This window comes from Columba livia, chromosome 2 (genome assembly GCF_036013475.1).
Source record: "Columba livia isolate bColLiv1 breed racing homer chromosome 2, bColLiv1.pat.W.v2, whole genome shotgun sequence".
In the NCBI taxonomy this organism is placed as follows: Eukaryota; Metazoa; Chordata; class Aves; order Columbiformes; family Columbidae; genus Columba; species Columba livia.
In genome coordinates this window covers 70,053,242-70,069,119 of record NC_088603.1, presented here as the reverse complement: position 1 = coordinate 70,069,119, position 15,878 = coordinate 70,053,242, and the positions used below count along the sequence as shown (strand labels likewise).

General features: G+C 43.0%; 1 long non-coding RNA gene across 2 annotated transcripts in view; it reads left to right on the top strand.

The window, feature by feature from the left end:
* Positions 1 to 1,028: 1,028 nt before the first annotated feature.
* Positions 1,029 to 15,878, top strand: part of LOC135578533 (uncharacterized) — a 31,849-nt gene continuing 16,999 nt past the window's right edge. For both annotated transcript variants that reach the window (XR_010470266.1, XR_010470265.1), the window contains exon 1: positions 1,029 to 15,200. This is a non-coding gene — a long non-coding RNA (uncharacterized LOC135578533). The remainder of the gene's footprint in view (positions 15,201 to 15,878) is intronic.

Sequence of the window (15,878 nt, the reverse complement as noted above, 5' to 3'; positions counted from 1 at the left end):
GTTGAATGCATCTCAGTGCCAGGGTGTATTAAATGCAGGAGCAGTTTGCATGAAACAGTGCAAGTGGCTCAGAACAGTCTCAGCTCAACGGGGATGCTGCTGTGCTTAGCACATGAGATGGAGCTGGCACCAGTGGGGAGAGAAGGTGTAGCACTAGCCAAGCCATTGCAACTGGCTTGATAGATCCATTTCAGCCATGCTGAGGGTCCTGATTCACCCCCCACCTTTGGGATGCTTGCAGTCAAAAGAAATAACAGAAATAAGTTGCTGTAAAATGGGAGACTGGGATCAGCTTCATAATTTATAGTCATCTGCACTTTAAATTCCTTTTTTTACTGCTTTCTAACTGAAAACTTCTGAGGCATTAACTTCTCTCAGGGCACATAGACTATTGCAGTAAAATTTCTCTAGGATACTTTGTTTATCTATGCTAAGGTTAGATTGCTCAACACACACTTAAGTAAAAAACCAAGGACTATCTTTAGCTACTGCAAAATGTTTTCCCTAAAATAATGAAGTACATAACTGACATTGCTCAAGCAAGAGTTTATTATATTATTTCAGTACTTTTTAGCATAGTAGGAAGAGGGCACATCAGTAAGGAATACCTGGGAGTAAAGCACTTGTCCTTTTTCTTGGTACTAGGAAAAGCAGCCAAGACTGGTCCTGAGGCAGCAGCAAACCTGACTCCATGGGGGAAGCATCAGATGGAAGCATGCACAGAAGAGAAAATGAAACAAATGTAGATGTGGGTTGTTGACAACCGGGAGGTGCTCACAGGCAAAGATTTGTTTTGTGTGGAATATTCTACATCCCTCCAGAGCTGCATTTCTAGGCCAAGGCTGGTGTAGAGGGTCAGAGGAGTTTTGGAGGAAGGAATTGGTGGGGCAGCCTGAACATGACTTGTGCAACCCCCATGCCTGGTTTTTGTGCACAGGGAAGATGTGAGTACACTAGTTGTGTGCTAGTTGATCACAAGATCACCCTGAGTCACTAGCATGACTTGCCCTTAAAGACAGAAAAATGTCTGAAAAATGTCTTCTCAACATAAATTGCCAGGAGGGGCAGAGAAATATCAGTGCAATTTTGTAAAGTGCTGAGATGTCATCTAGAAATTTAGTCACCTACTTCCAAGAAAAATCAGTTCATACTGGGACAGATGCAGAGACAGGTCATTAGGTTCGTTAAGAAAATGATTAAGTGGGTGGTTTTTGTTGTTGTTGTTGTTGTGTTTGTTTGTTTATTTGTTTTTGTTAGGGAAAGGTATTAAAAAGCCTGCTGGTTTGTTTAGTGTAGCAAAACAAAAGATTCCATCAGATACAATTGCTTTCTATGGATACTTCATCAAATGCACATTAGAAAAAGAGGTGTTTAAGCTCAAGAAGAGCTCTGACACAGAACAAATGAAGCTCAAGAGCTCATGGCAGCCCTGAAAGGAGACCTCTGCCCTTGGGAGAAGCAAGAAAAAGGAGTGTTAGTATGATAAAAACAAGCCTCATTTGAAGATGCAGATGGGAAGGCATTGTATGACTTGGGACAGGGAAGACCTTCCAATCTTCTGTCCCTGTTTGCAGCAGGTTTTTTTTATCTGATGGTGAGAACAGAACCTTTTCAGTTGGTGGGCAAGTTCAGCGTGGGAAGCATTTGAGATTGTCCCTCATGTTTCTAGTGCCTTGTGCTTGCACCGTTTGTGCTCCTGTGCAAAGAGCTGAGTGACATTGTTCTGACCTTTCTTTGCTTTGGGTTTATCTGGGCAAGGGAAAAAGTTTGCATCGAGACTGAGCTATTGGTTCATATGGAAACCAGCTGTGAAGAAATGGAGAACTTTTGCAAAGGGCTGAAATATGCGCCAGGGAACTTGCGGCAGATCTGCGGGTTGCGTGTCTTGTTAGTCTTTGCTGTTTATTACCCCTTTGTTTAAAATTAATGGGAGTTGTATATATCTTGTAAATGAACGTATAGGATCGTTTCCAAAATCTATATCCATTTATTTCTCTCCTAAGTAGAAACTAATGAGATCTGCAGAAATTGTTCATTGTAAACAAACTCCTTGACAAATATTTGAATGTTTTTGTTTAATAAGTTAGTTGTAAATATTTTTGTCATAGTTCAATTGTTACCAGAAATAACTCAGTCCTGGAATTCACTCCCTCATAATATGTTACATCTTCCTGGAATAACTACGTTCCAGAGGTCACATTCTACGAATAGCTTTCCTAACTTAAATTACTAGCCAAATAGTCTGAAGGATCCTATATGACTGCTGTTGCGAAACTCAGGTTTCCTGGTAGCCATCTGCATTTAATCACTTTCAGGGGAAAAAAGTTACGTGCAGTGCTTTTGGACCCATGCTTTTCTTTTGAGAGTGCCTATGTAAAAGCATACTCATTATTCACACTTTATGTTCCTGTGAAGGATGTTCATACCTCCCAATCCAAAAAATCACAGTGGGGTACTGCTAATGATCATCATTCTTCAGTGTCAATTATACTTTGGTAATAGCGTCAATATTATCACTATGGTGCTATAAAGAAATAAGGAGTATGTATTTGGGCTTTGTTTGGAACAGAACACTGCTGTTTTCATATATGTTCTCATTATCTGTAATTTAAGAACTTCCAGGCTAGGTGAAAGTTAGAAATCAACTGAAGGTCTGGAAATGTCACAAATAACAAAAGGAACAGTTATTTCCTAAAACAACCTGAAGTTATTACAATCCTTGGGGCAGGACTCAGTTGACAGGGAGAAGGGTGAGGGGGGAAAAAAGAGATGGATGGTGAGCACAGATGAAGCAGTGTTCTTCAGGAGACAAAATCTTAATTTAATAGAACCGCTTCACCTTAGCTCTCCAATGTGAAATATATTAAACTTGCCTAATAGCAAACTTTACAGGACTAAGGACCAAACTCCCTTTCTCAGTTGTGACATCTGATTTCTGCAGCTCTGTGAAGTTAGTGAGGAAACTGGAAGACAGGGCTTTGGCACAGGGGTGAATGGGGAAAAGCATCGAGGGAAGTGGGGCATCACTAGTGGAAAAATACAGGAAAATCTTCCTGCAGCCTCTGGGGAAAAAGGCTTATATCAAGATCAGAAGAGAGCAAGTGTCTTTATTTTATTCCAGGTAAAAAAATTCCAGTTCCATAATTGTATATCTTCCTTCTTCTTCAAAGTATAATTTATTATGAATGTATAAGCAGAAAAATGCCTATATAAGGCTGTTGTTTTTTTTTCTCTGCTAATGCTAAAACAGTGGTATGATCCTGACCATTTGATGAGAAAATAGGAAGGTGGAGGGTCTCTCTAGGACAGATGCTACTTCTTTTTTAAACATTTTGCATGGAAAACACCGAGTTTGGCAGTGTATCAAAACCTGACGTGTTTTGGCTGATCTTATTTGAGTCTGGGAGCGTTTGGGCTTTTCTTCCTCTCTTTTTCTCAAATGGTAACATTTTATTCTCTGTTAAATGTACTTGATAGATAATTTCATTTAATCAAACCCCTGATTTTTCCATAGGAAACCATTTGCAGTGGAAAAAGGGTTCGTTTCAGCTCAAAGAGCAGGTGACGGGCTGCACAGCAGGAGGACCAGGTACCCAAAGCAGCCTCAGTCCCAGCAGCAGGGCTTACAGGACGGGGTGTGTGTTTTCCTCATAAGCTTTTATAACCTTGGCAGCCTTTCTAACAGCAAGCAAGTAGCTACCAGGAGTCAAACAGCTCTCTGGTGACCGTCATCTTCCTGAGGCTCTGCTTGGCTGTGGCACAGTTTTATATAGCGATTTATTCCTTAATAGCTGCAGGGATCTACCACATGGAGCAGTGCCCTCAGAGCCGGCACTGCGCTGGCTCTGAGCCCGTGAGGCCCCTCATTTCTCCTGTTACATCCCAAGGTCACTCTGTTTGGAAAGACCAGGCCTGCCCTGCTGAGCTCAGTGGGATGGGTTACAGGGCAGCCACTGCCAAACTGTTTTGTGTCTGAACTGGCAAAGCTCATCTTTTCTAGCAGAGGAACAGTGAGGCACCAGCACTGGACTGTGCCCCCTGGGGAAGGCAAGATGGACCAAGATGTAAGGAGAGTTTTCTTTGTTGTAAGTTGGGGTTTGTATTGAGCACCAATATTGCAGAACGATACATCAGGTTGTCAGCACACCCTGGGAGGCAGTCATGTGTTAAACCTTCAAGTGGTGGGTGTCCTTAGGATCCCACTTACAGGGGTCTCAGGCATCTGTCTCCACCTGATGGTGGGCAGTTGGCTGAAACACCAATCCACGGCTTGGTGTGAGGAAGGGTTTTCTGCTCTGTGGGCCAGCAAGCATGTGACAAAAGGGCATCATGCTTTCCCCTCCCATAATCACTGCGTAGAGGTGCAGCATGCAGTGATGGACAGCCCTGCCAAACCTGCTGAGGCCCTGGACTGCCCAACACCATGGTTTGTTGTTACAAGACTATGCGGAACGGCCACTTACCAGTGCGTACTTGATCCCCACAAGGGAGGGACACACAGTGACATTTAGATGTGGTGGGTGGGCCAAGCCCTGCTGAGTTAACCAGACCCTGCAGTACAGGGCTTATGCTGATTTCATGCTCTTAGAGTGGCTTTATACTGATTGCAAGGTCTGCTCCAGCATTAATCTTGTCAATACAAAGGTAGCCATCAACAATTTTTAACCAACTTGAGCCAGCAGAATGAATTTGTATCAGATCAGCTTTTGCATCACATGGCCACCCAGTTTCACGTATGACATAGCAGCGTGTGAATGTATTGTTTCTCTTAAACAATGGCCTGCCTTAAAAAAATAGCTCTGCTGATCATCTGCACTTGCAGAAAGGATGGAGAGGAGGAGGAACAGAAACAGGACAAGTTTGGCTGCCAGAACTGAGGGCCATGCGTGGCTCACATGCAGCGGTCCTAGGAGAGCATTAACCCTGGAGCTCAGCACAGGCTCTCCCTACAGGGCTTTCTTTTGATCCCAGAGAAACCCCTGGGTGGGAGAGTGTATGCAAAGGATGAGTGAGGGAGAGCAGAGGGAGCTTTGATTGAAGGAACCTTTAGAGAAAAAGCTGCCAATGAGATTATTCTTTAGCTATTGAATATAACATATGTTGCAAGAGAGAGGGAGTATGATATTCTCCAGATTAGGGAAGGGGAGTCTCTGTGTTTCAAACTGATTCAGAGAGGCCCCTCACAAAGACTTTAGAACAAAACTAAAAATAGCTTACTCCAAGGAAACACTTTTTTTTGCCAAGAAACTGCAATCCTATTTGTTATGCCCACTGATTTAAGAAAGTAGACTTATAAGTTTCTGCATCGGGCGTCTTCCTGAGTAAAAAGCATTAGGAAGATCAATGTTGCTTTGTACTTTGTTTGAAGAGCTGTCAAATAGCAGCAGTATCAAATAGTGTGGATTATCATCTTATACCTCCGTACAATTATATGCATTTTAATTACTGGTACAGAAAGTATTCTGTGGGACATCTGAGTCTTAGAAACAGACACTAATTAAACAAGCAAAATGTGCTGAGATCTCTGTTTTCCTCAACTGTATCAATAACAAAATTCTCCAGCAGGTCAACACAAACTTCCTCCTCCCCGTCTCATCTGAGCTGCAAGTACTGAACAGTATAATGTTTTCATAATTATCTGATTTACGTAACAGCAGCAGATAAACTCAAAACACAGGAAAAAAAAAAAAAAAAAAAAAAAAAGAGGGCCAGGAAATCCACAGTGGCTGTTCCAGTAGCTTTCCAGAATGCCTGACAAACCTCATGTCAAAGCCTCAGCTGCAGCTCTACATGAAGAAAGCCTATTTTTCCCTGCAGATCAGTGTTGTTATGAAAAAAAGTTATTAAATCATAGGTAGAAAGGGCAATATGTTCAAGGTAGCCTGAAAACATATCCAAGCTCAGCCTGGTGCCACTTCATCTTCCTTCCAATAGGTAGGTGCTATGAAGAACATTATTGCAAGCTGAGCACACCTTGGAGACTTGAAGATCATTGACTCCTTGCCTAAAGCCATTGGGAAGCCTAACAGTTGACTACGGAGGTGTGGAAAAGGGACACTAAATCATGATAAAGAATAAACCCAGATTACAGGAATATGGGTGAACTGTTGGCAGTTTCTTCCAAAATCCTTGTTCTTCTGTCAAAGTGATGATATTTTAGCTTCTGTCTGGACTGCTGGCTCTGGGCTGGTGAACAGGGTTGGTTTTATCAGCCGTGTTCGTTGAATTGTTAGCTGGACACTCATTGTAGAAACCCAGGTGCTACATACAGTTGCTGAACCCTAAGCATCCCTTGTCTTTTTCATTCCCTTCCTTAACAGAGCTGAGTCCTTGGGGCCAGTTGCAGGCTGTTACAATGGGTATTTAACAATACTTGACATGACTCAGAACACTGCAGTATTTCCAGGAAGAGAGCTCTCCGAGACGGGTGGTTTCCAGTGTGCACATATGCGCCTGTATTTGTGTGCGTGCTGGCTATACTGTTCTCCGAAGCAGGGAGATAAGAATGGGATTATCCCATATCTGCCAGCTACAGGCTTCTGAGACCTTTCTCTGAAGCATCTGGTGCTGGCCAACATCAGAGACAGGATATTGACCCTTGTGTCTAAGCAAGTCTGGCAATTCCCATATTTCCAGGCACTGGACAGGAACAGATTGTTTTCTAGTAGAGGGTGGCTCGTATTTCTTGCCGATGCTGACAGTCAAATGCCGCTTTCACATTCTCTCTTAATCCTGATACACAACCTCGGGCGGAAGGTCAAAGGGTAGATCCTGGATGTTCCCATGCAAGGAAAATCAATTTAGATTCACAAAAGACAGAGCAGTCAGTGCAGAAGGTCACTGCATGGTCTTAGTTGATCTTCGGATTCAGAAATTTGAACAGGGAGGAAGGAGGGTGATGAACAAGGATTTCTTGCAGACTGGCAGAACAAGAGCTTGAGAAGAGGTATAGGCAGAAGTGCCATCTGCAGTAGAGACTGACCAACCCACTGTGCCAGGACCCGGACTATCCCAAAATCTCATCAGTAGTTGTAATTTGGCCTAAGTTCATCCCATTGTGAAGCAAGTTGTCTACCAAGTTTGGATTTCAGATCCAACCTGAGACTTTTTACTTCATTATACAGAAAAATTTAATAGCAAATAGTTTTCATTGAAGCAAGCAAGGGACTCAGACAAACAGAACGACCTGATCCCTTGCACAAGGATGAATAGAGATACCTTTGAGCTTAAAACACTGCTCTCCTGGTGCAGTAGGAAAATCCACTTGGTCTTTAACAGACAATTTGGCCACAGAGGAAATTAGAGCTGAGAAACACTCTCTGAGGGTTTTTTTTGGCAGATTCCTGGTCTTATAATGATGCTTATTTCCCCAAAAAAAAAGACATTAGCAAGATTCATGCTTTTTGGAGGGGCCAGGGCAAAAGACTTTGAATGAAAGGCAATGGGGAAAGCAACTCTTGGGTCAATGAGGCAGCATGTCTCCCCAGCATAAAGTGTATGGAGAAGGTCCTCTCCACCCTCCACCCGTGCTTGCCTTTCTGCTTTCAGGCTGGTGAGTACATCAAATGGAGCTACACTCCATATGTCTCACCAGGAAGTGCTTATAGCTTGCATTAGGGATGTTAACAAACTCAAGCTACACATTATTGCGTCACTTTTCAGCTAAGTTTCACAAAGGGAGGTGGACCGTTGCTCCTTTGAGAGGCTAACGTTGTTATTTGGTAAAAATGCACCCAAGGAGTGAATTCCCTCTTCCACTTCATTGTGCTTTTGAGCACTGCTCAGTAACAACACCATGCACGGCTTCAAATTTAAGCACCGAGGTCCCTACAGACATAGTTTTGCAGCTTTCGTGTATACGGTAGAGCACGACAGCTCCCCAAGGGCCAGGCCAGTGCTGGTGTTTTCATCTGGAGAGAGATTCCTGCTGCAGAGTCTAATGCCCCATTGAATTCAGCGGGGTTACATCAGAAGCAGAATATGAATCAGGATCTTTGTCATTTGGTGTTTAGTTCATATTTGGTGTTGCTATAAATAGGTCATTTGGCTGCAATTCTAATTTCCAGATTTATTTAGTTTTTTTTAACCTCAGCTATGCTTTTTTAGACCAAGGCAATGCGATGATTCTCAAAATGTCAGAGTTGGAATTGGAAAGGGCAGATGACTGAGGCATGGCTCGCTCCTGTCCCAGGCTGCTCACTGCCTTCCCACTGCGGGCAGAAAAGGGCCAAATGATCAGTCTTGGTGCAGTCACCGAGGGTGGTTTTGAGTTCCTAGGAATTTAACCCTCTGACTTTGACCTTTGACAAGAACACTTAATTATTTCCAGCTCTCCAGCCAGGTCATAAACAGGCCCTTTAGAAAAGTTTCCTGCTCTCTATAAAAGAGAACTCTCTGCTCCTGTCATAGCAGAGTTTACATTCTTTGAATGGAGGGGCTTCTTGAATCAGCAGGATACTATGGGTGGGTTAAAGAGTTCAGCATGTGGTTTTGTTTTCAACAGTAGATGCATCTGTGTTCCAAAATGCCATCCTATGTCCAAATGTTTTATGTCCCAAAATTTTCCTTTTGGTTTTTGTTTCCCTAGATTTTGGAATTTCAGATTGTTCCATTATAAAAACAGGATTGGTCTACAAAATCAGAATGAAAACTGTTGCACCCTTTTCTTATTTTCAGGCTCACACTTGGATAATAATCAATATTTTATTCATCCAAATACTCAGCAGTGGCTGCCTTGTACTCCTGAACCTTTAAGTTTCAGTAACAGCTTATGAGCAGATCTCTTCCCTTGGCTGACTTACCAAGCTGCATACGGCACACTTTCTGTATGAGGCAAGAAAAACTTTTGAGCTTTTTCTGTAATGCTCTCCATGTGTTCCAGTTTGTCGTGGGGGCATTTCTCCTTCAGTCAAAAAATAAATGCCAAACATCAGTTATGCCAGATTGTCCAATAGATTGGAAGGCGACACCCCAGCTGCAGCACATCATGCCTTAATGAAGAAGTATTTAATCACATGCTTTCTCTGATTTAGGTAAACACACAGACCTAAACAACCATGATGCATCAGGGAGTAGAGACTCTGCCTGGCAGCCTTGCAAGGCTCCTGCTTCTAGGCAGCCCAAAGAGGGGTTGGTGGGGTGTGTGCTGACCTCCATGTGCACGTCACTTGTGGTAAGGAGCTATTGAAACCGTCGACACCTCACTTAAACGACAGTAAGGTTTAAGGGAGACTGTAATTCTGCCTTCCCACTTAACAGCTTTACCAGTAAGTTGCTGCTTTTTCCTTACATGGGGATGTGGTTGGTGGGCACATTCTTTTAAAATGAAAAGGCAGCGCTCAGTACCAAAAAACACTTGCCCACATTTCTAGCGTAGTACACTTTAAGGCAGCAAAACAGAGCTGAAAAACAAACATTTCCTGAAACACCTATTTTTAGACTGATTTCCCAGCTTTTGCAGTGCCAGGCTGTGCCTGTGGGTCTGAGGCAGAGCCTGGTGCCTGCCCCAGTAGCTAGACCTGGCCTGGAGCAGGCGGTTCAGGTGCAAAACTACATTTGCATCAGCCCAGATTGCAGCCTGGGGTGAGGCATCACCCGTAATGCCTGCACCCCATGAAGCTTCAGCCAAGCCTGAGCTGTAACCAGAAACCCCCCTGGTGTCCCTGAGCCTTCCCCTACAGGTTTGAGGTCATTGAGATGTCACACAGGCTGCAGGGCCATTGTGCTGGCAAAGCCTGGGAGATGTCAGTGAGGAAAGAGATGAAGAGCATCCTTTCTTTGCCTCATTGCTGGAAAGGGGGGAATGGAAATGCATGTGTTAAAGATCACCCAGTGGTAGCAGTGATTATATTTCTCCATCTACAGAGCATGAATTAATTTAGACAGTGACATCGTTAAACTTGTCTTGGAGAACAGAAAGCAGCTGTAGGTATCCTTCCTGCTCGAAGGTAGTGCCCCATGCTTGGCAGAAGACTGGATTCCTGAGAGTGACCTGGGTAATTCCAGCCCTTCCCCTGCCTCTGCAGGACTGCCAGCTTTCACCTTAGTTATATGTCAGAACGCAGCCATTGCCAGGTAAAGGGAGAAAGGAAAAAAAATAAAAGGTGGAAAGGTTTGCAGATCACAAGCCCTCAGGAAAAGGGCTGCATTTCAAGATAAATCCATTTAGCTCTAAACACAACAGGCACGTTTGTAAAATAGCACAGAGTCTCAGTCACTGAAAACAGAACAGCAAATAGCAATGATGCTGAAGTCCATGCCTTGAAGGCTTCATCATTTTTTAAACTTTAGTCCCTTCACAGTCTCCTGCCTGTACAAAATGTCCTGAAAAGGCCTTCTGCCACCTTACCCTCACCAACAGCATTTTTCTGCAAGTGAGTTGTAGTTTCATGTGTCCTTTCTTATAAGTTTTCTTCAGTTCAATTCTGCAAAAGTCTGACTTTTTGAACTGCAAATTCATGCTGCCTGAACTGAATTCTCACCTAGAGGCTGCTCTATAGCACTACAACAATACTAAACCTCTAGAGTGGTATAAAATACCTGGACATTGAAAAAAAAAATCCTCTCATGCCTCTGGAATAATTTCCATAGTCTACAGAAGTATCAAGTACTTCTGTTTTCTCAAAAGAAAGGAGGGGAAAAAAAAAAAACAACACATGAAGCAAACACCCATTAATATTCTTACTCCCCATATATACCAAATGGTATTTTAAATACCATCTTTCAGGGATCTACTTTGTTAAAAGTAGAGAAGTTTTATGGCATAAATATTTTCCCTGTGAGGTTAGGAAACCAATGTGTTGGACACTATATTTTTTAACAGTTATGGTATATTAGATCATGTTCTTTTGTGGTTAGGTATGACATCAGGCCACCACAAAGCCATACCAGGAGAATCAAACGGAGGAAAACATGTCAATTTAACAGCTTTCAACATTCAGGGGAGTTTAGAAAAGCCAAAATCTGGGTATGTGGGATCATCTGTTGTTATTCTCACGAAGCTAACCTGAGGTGATTTGCAGGCATGCATACTTATAAGAAGTTCAGAGGAAGAGATAAGGTGAAAAAAAGTACTGTTTGGATATTACAACTTCAGCAACAAAATCAGCCAGGCAGGCAGGTCAGCCACTGCCCCCGCTTGCCCTCCGGTAAATCCCTGATAATTCACCTGCAATCTGAAGCTCTTGGTAACAGCTTTCCTAAATGAAAGAGGCAGCCCAAACTGCCAACAGACCCAACTCATAATCTAGTGCAACTGGCCCATCACTTTGGTAATGCTTTTATTCATCCATTCCACCTATCTGGTGTTCGCTTTTGTGCTTGGTTGGTTGTTTTGTTGGGCTTTGTTTTGGGTATTTTGTTGGGTTTCTATGTTTGGTTTTGGTTGTTTTGTTTTGTTTTGTTTTTTTTTGTTGCTCTGTTGTTGTAGTTGGGTTGGTTTTGTTTGTTTGTTTTCTTTCAATACAGCACTGTCCATCCTTAGACCTTTACGTCATTGTCTTGAGGAAAACATAGCACAAATAACTTTTCTTGGAAGACAGATATTTGAGAGCAAATGCTACAATGCTGGCAGGCAGCTGTGAGCCCAGCAATGCCTCAGGCTGGCTGCGGGTGATTGAGGTAGGGAGGGAGCTCAGGACCCAGCCCTGGGAGGATATAACCTGCCTTGGGGAATTTCCTGGTTTTGGGCTGGGATGTGGAACTGCCCTGACTTGTCAGGTGCAGAGGGATTAATTCCCACCTTGTGCTCCCCTCATCCTCTTGTGGCTCATGCTGTAACTGCTCTCCCACCCAGAGCAGCTGGGGAGCCTGGTTTTGTTCTCCTGCTACCTCTGCAGTTATCAATCAGCATGGAGTAAAGGGCCTCTCCAAGACATGTAGCATCGCTCAGGGGGAAAAGCAGATCTCAGCAAGATCTGCCCCTGGGGCAGGCAAGCAACCATCTACAGGGATCTGCATCAGCTGCTGAGAAGGCCTTGCCTTCATAGAGTTCCCATCCCCAGCTTACAGATGGGTTTTCTTTTGTTTGTTTGGATTTTGTTTGATTGGTTTTTTTTCTTCAGAGTAAATACCCCTAACTTTATTTGGTAACTTGCTATTTCTGTTTCTGACCCATAAAAGGACTTGACTGCCTCACAGATTTTGTTCTTGTTCTAGCTGTACTAATTGGGCTAATGAAAAATATTTCACCTACCTGTAAGCTTTATCTTGTCTAGGACCTACTCCATCGCTTTCCCAGCAGATAGCAAAACACTGTTCATGCTGCTGGCCTTGTATGTTGAAGGATAGAGGCAACACATGAGTTTTCCTGCATCTCAGATAAGCCTTGGAGAATGTGGGTTACACAGAGTCTCATATTGATGTGTATATATCCTTGCATACATAAGGGGAGGTTTCTCAAATTGCAAAGGCAATCTGCCTATTAGGTATTTCTTAACTTTTAAGTCCTCAGCTTTGTAAGCTAAATAATGTCCTATTAGTGTAGATTCACATTCAGCCATGCAGCAAAATGCCTTCAAATGCTGATGCCACCAGTTATTTTATACCTTTCAGATTACAGATTTATTGATACAATGGGTGCATTTTCTTCTCACTGAAGCGGAAAGGGTAAGAGGGACTTCAGATTCAGACGTCTTTTGTACACTGATGTTATGAACCTCTGCTATTCCTGCTCTGTTGCCTGCTGTCACCACCATTCCTGTCCCTGCCGCAGCAGAGAAGCAACGTCAGGTGGAACGGTAGAAGCTGTTTCACCTCCAGAAGCAAGGGAATGCAGTTGGTACTAAGTTCCTCTAATTTCCCTTTGTGAGGAGGGACACACCTTCTACACCAATGTGTCTTAGGCGCTGGAAAGCACATTAATTGCTGGGACTGGTCATACATGCAGGACTCTCCTGGAAGGTAATCAATTGATACTGATTTTCATTATAGTATATATTGATTTGATGTCTATAATCAGTCGAGTAAGCAGTATTCTTTTTAGATGAAAAGGTGTCCTATGACTATTATTTTTCACTCTTATAATTTTTGTGTATCTATTATGACCTTCTGTTCTTAATGGGGCTTTCCTTTGCAACGTGCAGCTGAGAATCATAAACAAAAATTATTCAGAAACAATTCAATGTGACTCATCAGGCCATTCAGACTTGGCCAATCTGCCTTGTACTTTGCACACTGACTATTCACAGCAATGTGCTTACAAAGGATCTACAACTCGGGGATTCCTTTCAGAAATTTTTAGGGAAATAATTCTGAATAAAGAACTCGGATTTATTATTTTTCCCACTGTTTACAGACAATTTACAAACTCAGTGAGATAATAAGTTTGTGGACTGCATTTAATGAAATTGTAGCAATAAATCTAAGCAAAGTGGACTGAAATTTCACTTCGTTCCCCTGTCATTGTCCTTACTAAATGACTTGTACAAAAGCACTGATGACAAATTTCACACACAGTGTTTCTTATCAGTCCTTACACAGGGAGATGAAGATATTTCTGACAACATTTCTGATAAAGTTATTCTTTTTCTTGGATTCCAATGTGTTCATAACAGCTCAGAAAAGGAAATCAGTTCTTCTGATACTGTGTGTGGGACAAATTGCCAAGAGCCAATTCATTTGCTTTGCTCACAGCATGCCACTGCTCTCCACTTCAAATTTCATACAGAGCTTGATGATAGCTTAAATATTTTCTTTTTAACTATTTTTAATGTGCTCTGGGATTTTGGTGGTGTTTTTGTTGTTGTTGTTAGCTGGTTTTGTTTTGGACAGGGGTTTGGAGGAATGTTGTGGTCAAAACCCTGCATTGCTCCCTGTCCTCACAGCCTGGGAGGGGAGATCAGCTGAACCTCATCTGCCCTGCTGCTCTTCTGAATGAACAGTCACAGAGGGGAACTGGGGCTGTAGGTGTTGTGAGGCTTGAAAAAACAGAGAGATCCTGTTGTCTTTGCAAAATGACAGAGAAATTCTGCAGGCTGAGCTCCCAGGTACATCTTTGAGTGATGCCCAAAGCACTGGCCTTCAGTGGCTTACCTCTAGGTTTTCAAAGCACTTTACTGCTTGGGCCCAAGGACGGGTTTTCATAAACACCTGAAGCAATGCTGTGCTGCACCCTTGTCCTGCATTAGTCTCATCTTTAACAACCTCGAGCTTGTGGAAAGGTGGGGGGAGCCCCATCAGAAATGCACGTACCACTAGAGCCTCCAACAAGAGCAAGACCTGCAGCTTTTGCTTATTGTCAGATTGGGCATGCGGGTACTTCTGAGCCCTTAAGGATGGGGAAAAGTGCTACTTCCTTGTCTTGGTTTGTCGCAAAACACAGCTATTAATGGTTGGCAGGTGTTTATCAGGGAGTAATAAGGAACTTCCTGACATTTCAGGGAAACACTTATTATACCTTTTGTACACCACCAAATAATGATTATACCCATAATTTTCAAAGAAAACCCTTGGGTAGGCACTGAAAATGGAGGTGTGGTTTGCGCAGGCTGGCAGCACCGCACAGCTCCCCTTGCAGGGGAATTAGCACAGGGAGCAGCAAAGCAAAACAGGTGGCAGGGATGCAGTTTTGTATGTTATCTGCAGATGTTTTTGAGAATAACACTGCCCTGGAATAGCCTAAAGGAAGAATTTGTACCAGTCACAGCAGAACTATTGGAAATTAGTAGAGTGATAAGTTTTCTTGTCAATCTAGCAGCAAAATTCTCTCCCTCCTATGACAAAAACAGAATAAATATTCTGGACAGGGAGTTGTATGAAAGGAGCCCTGAGAAGTCCTGCAACACAGTAATGGGTTCTAACTAGAACACAAGAGGTTCCACTTAAATTTGAGAAGAAACTTCTTCTCAGTGATGGTAACAGAACACTGGAACAGGCTGCCCAGGGGGGTTATGGAGTCTCCTTCTCTGGAGACATTCAAAACCCACCTGGACGCCTTCCTGTGTAGCCTCATCTGGGTGTTCCTGCTCCGGCAGGGGGATTGGACTGGATGATCTTTTGAGGTCCCTTCCAATCCCTAACATTCTGTGATTCTGTGGTTTCAGGTCTATAGCAAAGGATTGCTTCAAGCTGTGAAAAAAAAAAAAAAAAAAGGAGTTTAAACATTCCCTAGTAAACCTCTTTTCTTTGTCCAGAGTCTTCTGATGTCTCCAGCTGCTGCATTTGTTGCTTCCCCAGCTGAAAGGGAGCCGAGCACAGGCCAGGTGAGTCTGTCAGCTCAGAGACTCCATCTCTTACAGTGTTAGGAGAGCAAAGCAAAAGCAGGGGTGGCCATTTCACACCCTTTTGGTATGCTCTTACCTTAAAAGCTGATAATTGTTAGCATAAGGCTTGCCATGTGGTGGTTTTCCAGTCCTAGTGGAAGGTTGAAGTTTCTGTTTCTGACTGGTGTAGTTCATCACAACCGTCAATAAAAGCAACAGGTGAAGGTGAAGTCCTTGAACTCTGCATGGCTAAGGTTCAAGTCTTGCACCTACTTATATTGGTGTGGTAAAATATATTATAAACCTTGGATCACAAACAGAGGTTAAATAAATACTAGTTATAAAACTGGTGATGGCCATGGGGGAAAAAAGCATCACAGTTGTTTGTTGCAAGGATGGTGCTTGTCTTTTAGAGGAGGAAGTGTTTTCTTTTTTCTGATGCTGACAACTTCTCTTGGCAGGAAAAACAGCCTTTCTAAGAGGAGAAATGTGACTGTCACTGTAAAAAACCTGCCTCTCATACTTTGCATATTAGACTGTATATAAAGGACCACTCGTTTGTACACTGAACAAACATACAAACCTTTCTGAAGCTGGGTTGTGCATGAGAAGGGAGGATTTTGCTTCTTATTTTTCAGGCAGTTCTGGGCACACAAATCATACAGAGTCCACAAGACC